The 8,277-nt window shown below is 39.6% G+C and overlaps 1 protein-coding gene across 1 annotated transcript in view; it reads right to left on the bottom strand.

The window, feature by feature from the left end:
* The window catches only part of MC5R (melanocortin 5 receptor), a 97,576-nt gene extending 89,825 nt beyond the window's left edge, over window positions 1-7,751 (bottom strand). The window contains exon 1 of the mRNA XM_073631283.1: window positions 7,417-7,751. The gene's annotated coding sequence lies outside the window, so the exon portion shown is untranslated. The remainder of the gene's footprint in view (window positions 1-7,416) is intronic.
* Window positions 7,752-8,277: the final 526 nt, after the last annotated feature.

Consider the following 8,277-nt stretch of genomic DNA (forward strand, 5'->3'; position numbering starts at 1 on the left):
GTATATCAAGACATTATTTATTAAAAATTTTGCTTGTCTTGCAAAACTCTCTCAAACCAAGTTACTCTCAAACCAAGGATTTACTGTATTTGATTTCTGTAACCTTCCTAGGATGCTCTTGAAGAAACGTAATCCTCTATGGTATACTTCCATAACAGAGCAAGAATAGACAAGAGAGTATAGAAAAAGAATACTAGTCGTTCTCTGTGGCTTTTGTTTAAGGTTATGCCCATAAGTGCAGTGCCATATTGTATGCTTTCTGTAAGTTTTTTCTGTGATATGAACACTATCAATGATGTATGAACAATAATAAGTTTTGGTATAACATACTTTTGTATAATTGGAGATCATTATTCCTATTTCTATCTAAAGAAGCAGAGGTCATCTGTGAAACCTATTTCAGTTATAACTACAGCCACCATCCATCTAAAAACCCTGTGGTGTATATTCTGTCATAGATAGTCATTTGATGTGTATCCTAGAATATTAGTTACCAATAGCTGAATGGTTGATGACATGTATAGATAAATAGTTTCTCTTTAAAGATAACAAATGTTCTTTTTCCCTTTTATGAAAATATTTGGCTTCTTTGAAAGCCTTTTTAATGAGAAACCTTTTTATATAAATAATATAAATAAAAGAAATGCTATATACTACCGATGGATGGTTGATGGCATATGTAAAGGGAATAGTTTCTCTCTGAATATAACAACTGTTCTCTTTCTCTTTTAAAAAAAACATTTGGCATTTTTAAGCCAAAAAAAAAGGCTTTTAACCATTACAGCCCTGGAAGAATTGGCTGCTGAATGGCCAGGCCATTTTTTGCGATTCGGCACTGCGTCGCTTCAAGTGACAAATGAGCAGACGTGCGACGTTGTACCCAAACAAAATCGACTTCCTTTTTTTACCACAAATAGAGCTTTCTTTTAGTGGTATTTGATCATCTCTGCGGTTTTTATTTTTTGCGCCATAAACAAAAAAATTGCCACAATTTAAAAAAAAAAACACAATATTATGTACTTTTTGCTTTAATAAATAGCCCCAATTTTTAAAAAAAAAAACAATTTTTTTCCTCAGTTTAGGCCGATATGTATTCTTCTACATATTTTTGGTAATAAAAATCGCAAAAAACGTATATTGATTGGTTTGCGCAAAAGTTATAGCGTCTACAAAATAGGGGATAGATTTATGGCATTTCTATTATTATTATTATTTTTTTTTTAATAGTAATGGTGGCGATCTGCGATTTTTATCAAGACTGCTACACATTATGGCAGACACATCAGACATATTTGACACATTTTTGGGTCGATTGACAATTAGACAGCGATCAGTGCTATAAAAATGCACTGATTTCTGTATAAATGTCACTGGCAGGTAAGGGGTTAACACTAGGGGGCGATCAAGAGGTTAACTGTGTTCCCTAGGTTTGTGTTCTAACTGTGGAGGATGGGAGTGACTATAGGAGCTGAGAGATCGTGGTTCCTAGCTCTTAGGAACTCACAATCTCTCTCTCCTCTCTTCACAGAACTGTTTTGCCTCTCGTACCCACGATCGCTCGTGGCTGGCGGTCTTTGTGACCGCCGATCACGAGCATCAGCATGTTTGACCATTCTTCCAGAAGCGCATTTGTGAGGTCAGGCACTCATGTGGACGAGAAGGCCTGGCTTGCAGTCTCCGCTCTAATTCATCCCAAAGGTGTTTTATCAGGTTGAGGCCAGGACTTTGTGCAGTCCAGTCAAGTTCCTCCACCCCAAACTCTCTCATTCATGTCTTTATGGACCTTGCTTTGTGCACAGATCCTAATCATTTGATGGATGGGGGGTTAGGGTGTGGTTGTTTTTCAGGTTTTGAGCTTGGCCCCTTAGTTTCAGTGAAGGGAACTCTTAAGGTGTCAGCATACCAAGACATTTTGGACAATTTCATGCTCCCAACTTTGTGGGAACAGTTTGGGGGTGGCTTCTTCCTGTTCCAACATGACTGCGCACCAGTGCACAAAGCATGGTCCATAAAGACATGGATGAGCAAGTTTGGGGTGGAGGAAATTGACTGGCCTGCACAGAGTCCTGTCCTCATCCCCATAGAAAATCTTTGGGATGAATTAGAATGGAGACTGGGAGCCAGGCCTTCTCGTCCAACATCAATGCCTGACCTCACAAATGCGCTTCTGGAAGAACAGTCAAACATTCCCATAGACCAGTGATGGTGAACCTTGGCACCCCAGATGTTTTGGAACTACATTTCCCATGATGCTCCTGCAATCTGCAGTGTAGTTGAGCATCATGGGAAACATAGTTGCAAAACATCCGGGGTGCCAAGGTTCGCCATCACTGCCATGGACACACTCCTAAACCTTGTGGACAGCCTTCCCGGAAGAGTTTAAGCTGTTATAGCTGCAAAGGGTGGACCAACTCAATATTGAACCCTACAGACTAATGCCCTGTACACACGGTCGGATTTTCCGACAGAAAATGTGTGATTGGACCTTGTTGTCAGAAATTCCGACCGTGTGTCGGCTCCATCACACATTTTCCATCGGAATTTCCGACACACAAAGTTTGAGAGCTTGCTATAAAATTTTCCAACAACAAAATCCGTTGTCGGAAATTCCGATCGTGTGTACACAAATCCGATGCACAAAGTGCCACGCATGCTCAGAATAAATTAAGAGACGAAAGCTATTGGCTACTGCCCTGTTTATAGTCCCAACGTACGTGTTTTACGTCACCGCATTCAGACGATCGGATTTTCTGACAACTTTGTGTGACCGTGTGTATGCAAGACAAGTTTGAGCCAACATCCGTCGGAAAAAAATCCATGGATTTTGTTGTCAGAATGTCCGATCAATGTCCGACCGTGTGTACAGGGCATAAGATTGAGATGCCATTAAAGTTCATGTGCGTGTAAAGGCAGGTGTCCCAATACTTTTGACAATATAGTGTATCTTCCCATTTCATAACATATCTAGAATTAAAAAAATATATATTCCTTACCTGATGTTTCCCAGGAGAAGAGCTCACGGCTGACTGCAAGGTTTTCTAAACAATGTCGGAGTGAGTCTGTGCTGGTTGAGTTTCCTAACATACACTGCAAGAAGCCCAGCTTCTATACCTTGTGCCCTTTGATAGAACAACAGTGTTCAAATCTAGTTTACAACTGATAATGACCTCTGCCTACACAGTACATACAGGGTTAATTATAGAAAAAACAGTTGCCCAGTTATCCAAATTTACCATTTAAAATCACTCGCTTTTCAAAAAAAAAAAAAGGAAGAGCTCCCAAAATCATTTGCTTTTCAAACAAGAAAATGGGGAAGCACGACAAAAAACACTCACTTTTCAAAAAAAAGAAATGCAAAAAATAAAAAAAAACTTCTGTTTTGCATTACCCATTTTTGTTTTTTTTGGGGGCGTTCTTCCTTTATTTCCTTTTTTTTTTTTTTTTTTTTAAATGCGAGTGATTTTGGATGTTCTTCCCTTTTTGCATATGCATATTGGAGATTGCACCTGCTGCTCCATCGAGGAGAATAGAGGGTCCAATTGGGTCAGCCTGAAAAACAGACAGGCAGATCCAATTGGACTGCTTATGTAAAAGGAAGTGGTGGGACAAATCTAGATATGGGGGGCGTCCGATGGAAGGAAGAGGTGTCTGATCTTAGTCTTGCCTAGGGCAGTACAAAACAAAAATACACCACTGGGGTTGGGTGGGGCAACTGGTAGCCAGTAACCCTTCAGGCCTGGCTAGTAGCTCAAATTTTGAGCCCTGCACTATTATTATAGGTATATTTTTACATGTACATTTCAACTGAAGTCTCTCATGCCTCTTATTCAGGGCTTTTTTTCTCAGAGAATAGGTGCATGAACTCAACCATGCCTGCCACACACATACCTGCCAAATGGCATTAAATAGTGCTTACAACCCCTCCCTTCACTGCCCTCATCTTCTCCCCCCTCCTCAAAAGCTCCACCATCTGTCATACTTCTTACCTTTGTTACAATATTAAGCTGAAGCATCTATCCGGCTGTAGTACCTCCCAGCATATTACACTATACTACAGTCACTTGCAAGGGAGATCATGCAGTAGGAGCATCAACAACTGGTCACCAGGGAAAAAATGGAGACCACAGAGGGTGCAGCCTACCATGCACCCTCTCCTGCCCATGACTGCACTGAACCCTGGGCACCTGTTCTGTATCTCCCTTGTCCCTGTCCGGCACTCAGTGGGATCTGCGCAGGAGATCTGACCTGTGGGAGCTACTGGGAGATATGCTATCACTTGTAAACGCAGAAGCTGGACTTCAGTGTTACCAAGTGATAGTGGTGAGCAGGGAGCAGAAGACCGGAGCCAGAGGTGGTGGAACTGAGTTCCCCCTAGTTCCTGCTGAAAAAAAGCCCTGCTCTTATTAGTTCAGTTGCCCTTTTCCCCCCTCTCCCTCTGCAAAGCTCCATCAAAGTCTTCAAGGAAAGACAGCATCACCTGAAAGAAAATAATTTCTGCTCTTCATATTGTTAATCAGCTGTGCTCTGGGAATCCTTCATTATGTAATGTTTATTTGTAAAAAAATTAAGCCAGGTTCACTCTATTCTGATTTCCCGGTGGCCGCTTTTGTGCAGGCCCAGAAGAACATTCATATGAATGGGTTGCTGTACCTATGGAAATGAGGGAAAAGATCCCCGTACCCTTTCCAAAATCGCAGCTGCAGGTAAACAGCATAGTGCTATGGAGATCCCAGCACAGGAAAACATGCTGCAGTTTCCAGTGTGTAGGGGGTGCCATTAAAAATTAGTGGCATCCCCTGAGTCTGCTAACAACAATGCGTTTTTGATGCAGGTGCAGGAAAGTTTGCAATTACACATAATCTGGCACCTGCATATAATGTGAACCTAGCCTTATATTATATGTAGTAAAAAATATGTTTAAAAACACACAGCGAGAGATTTACTAAAACAAGCACACAGAATCTGGTGAAGCTGTGCAAAGTAATCAACTTCTAGTTTTAATTTTGTTTTGATTTTTTGTGTTTTTAAATAAAAATCTATAAATGAAAGCTATGCATTGGGGGGTTATTTACTAAAGCTGGAGAGTGCAAAATCAGTCTCACTTCTGCAGAGAAATCAGCTTCTAACCTCAGCTTGTTCAATTAAGCTTTCGCAATAACACCTGAAAGCTGATTGGTTTCTATGCAGAAGTGAGACTGATTTTGCACTCTCCAGCTTTAGTAAATAAAACCCACAGTGTCATGGTTCCCATGACGTAATTTAAAAAAAAATCTTGTATTCTATCACAGGTGATAGGTTCACTTTAAACTAAACAGAGAAAGGGAAATAAATGAACTGCAATAAATGAATGACAATTGCTCTAGCTACTGTTTTGTGGTGAATACTAAGACAGTTCTAAAGATGTGATATTATTAATATTATTTTATTTATGGTATTATTAACGTTATTTTTAGTGTATCTTTTTTTTGCTGGATTAAAAAACTCACAAACGAGTGAAGTGGGCAACAGTTTCCTAATACAAAGCCTGAAATAAAAAGGTTTACATTATTTTAATTGATTGCTTTTCATACTTAAAGCGGAGTTCCGCACAAAAATGGAACTTCCGCTTTTCGGAACCCTCCCCCCCTCCGGTGTCACATTTGGTACCTTTCATGGGGGAGGGGGGTGCAGATACCTGTCTAAGACAGGTATTTGCACCCACTTCCGTCATAGTCTCCCATGGGAGTCTATGCCTCTTCCCGTCCCGACCGCGCTGTCTGCTGGGAACACACAGCTCCCAGGAGAGAGCGGGGACCACTAGGGACGCGCAGCGCGACTCGCGCATGCGCAGTAGGGAACCGGGAAGTGAAGCCGCAACGCTTCACTTCCTGATTCCCTCACCTAGGATGGCGGTGGCAGCTGCCGAGAACCGAGCGGGTTCTCGGCGTCCCCTGCCGACATCGCTGGACCCTGGGACAGGTAAGTGGCCATGTATTAAAAGTCAGCAGCTGCAGTATTTGTAGCTGCTGGCTTTTAATATTTTTTTTTTTTTTGGCGGTGTGGGTGAACCCCCGCTTTAAAAGGAAAAAGATAATGTGCAAATAGCTGTAGTGACCAACCAGAACTAATCTCTCAATGCACTAACATTGTTCTTTTTGGTTTGCTGCACGTCATTATTGCTCTTTGCACTGCCTTGTTACACTCATTTGATTGCGATACAGAAGCTGATGTGAGTTAAGAACCTCTTTTTTAGAGACTCGATCCACCCAAAAGTGATACCTCTATTACAGGTGGAGTTTTCTGTGCTGTTTATACCTTTTGAGAACTCCATCAGTGAGAGCCTTCTACAACATTCCTTTGCTTTGTCCTACCTTCATTTGGAGTCTTAAGTGTTTCTGCTCACCCTGGAATGCTGCCAGATCCTCCTGTTGTATTCTTTATAATATAAAATATATTATATATCCAACAGAGGGATTGGGACCCTTTTTTATAGCATCCTAGGACTTCAGTAACATAGGTCTCCCCACAGTAGTTGCCGAACAATACGAAGAACCATTAGGAGGTATGAGTCTCCAACCTCCACCTAAAACTGATATATCCATTTTGGTTGGTCTGACCATTTAAACAGATAAAGAACCTTTAAATGGCCATTTTAAAAAGAGTAAATAGGCAGACTGTTAAATTTGTCATAAATAAACCAATTAATAAAATACAAATTTTACAGTTTGTGATTTCTTATCTTTTAAACAGGATCTGACCTTTATTATTTATTATAATGAAACTTATGGGAACCTGACTTCCTTTCCCTTTCCTGTTTTATTTTAAACCAGAGAGATGGTACAGATATGTGGGATTAAGTAAATAACCATCTGCAACTAATGGAAATATTTCAGTGGGAAATTGCCGTTATTGCCTTTGGCATGTCTCATTCTACATTGATAAAATATACTCTGCAGGCAATAGTTCTTGATTGTTAGCATTTCATAAGGTACAACTAAACACATCCTTGTAGACCAAGATAATAATATAAATGAAACATTACTAAATTAAATCAGTGTTTTAAAAAGTATTTGCAAATCTTCTTAAAGTACAGCAGAAGTAATCTAATATATGCATAATAAAAACGCTATTTAAGAAGTGACTATAAATATGCGTCTAGCTGTCAGAGTACGCAGACACAATTCTTTTTTTTAAATAATATTATGATTAGTGCAAATAACATGATTTCTTAATTTAATAAAAGATAATAAATTATTATTATTAATAATAAAAATATTAATCTGTAAATAATTAAATAATTAAATTAAACTGGAAATAATGTAAGGCGGATAGGGGCGATTTACAGGTCAGGTGTATCTAACATCCCGGAAAATGCTAGTTTAGCTGGAAAGTACAGTATATAAAAGTATAAGAGAAGTCCCTTATCTCCCTCTTTACCTGCAGATGTTCAGGAATCTTCACAAGGTTTGCTGATGATTGCTATAATCCCAATCTTGTCCTTGCACAGTCTCACTTTCTGCTTCTTGATCCATCATCCAAAGGAATCACGCTAGCTGGAGATGGTTTGCCTATGGTACATTTTAAATCCACAGAATACTGAGTATCAATATATCAGTAGCTGTGCAGCAGACTGTTTTATACCTTCTTGTCTATAACGACACTGGTGTAGAGCATTGACTCCTCCTTTTCTGTCTGTCATCCCATTGACAGCACCGCCAGAGGGCTCAGAGCAGAATAGCCAGAGAACTGTATTGCTACTGTAACACGTGAGGAAAGTACCAAGTGATTTCTCTGTATATCTGAGCCAGGAACAAGAGTGCTGAATGATACAGCCTAAACAGCATCTGTTATTGTGCCTTATCAAAGGAATCAGAAAATGATGAACAATATTGCATGTGTCACAAATAGAATAAGTGAGCAGTCCCAAAGAGAAGGAAAAGACATACATAAACTTTATTTTGATGTATTTAGAAAAAAAAAGTATATATATATATATATATATATATATATATATATATATATATTGAAAAGGCTTTAGGCTGGCGCGAAAAAATGCTGTAAATTAAGAATGCTTTCAGGAATAGAAGTGTTAATAGTTTATTTTTTATCAATTAAAGTGATTATCAATGCTTTTCTTTATTTTTTTCTTAAATCAAACAGGTTTATACTTACCTGCTCTGTTGCACAGAGTGCGCCCCAACTTCTTATTCTCGGGTCCCCCGTCATTGCTCCTGGCTCCTCCTCTCAGGTGAGTGCTTCCATAGAAATCTGTTTTCTATGAGGGCACTCGTACAGGCT

This window comes from Aquarana catesbeiana, linkage group LG05 (assembly GCF_042186555.1).
Source record: "Aquarana catesbeiana isolate 2022-GZ linkage group LG05, ASM4218655v1, whole genome shotgun sequence".
NCBI lineage: Eukaryota > Metazoa > Chordata > Amphibia > Anura > Ranidae > Aquarana > Aquarana catesbeiana.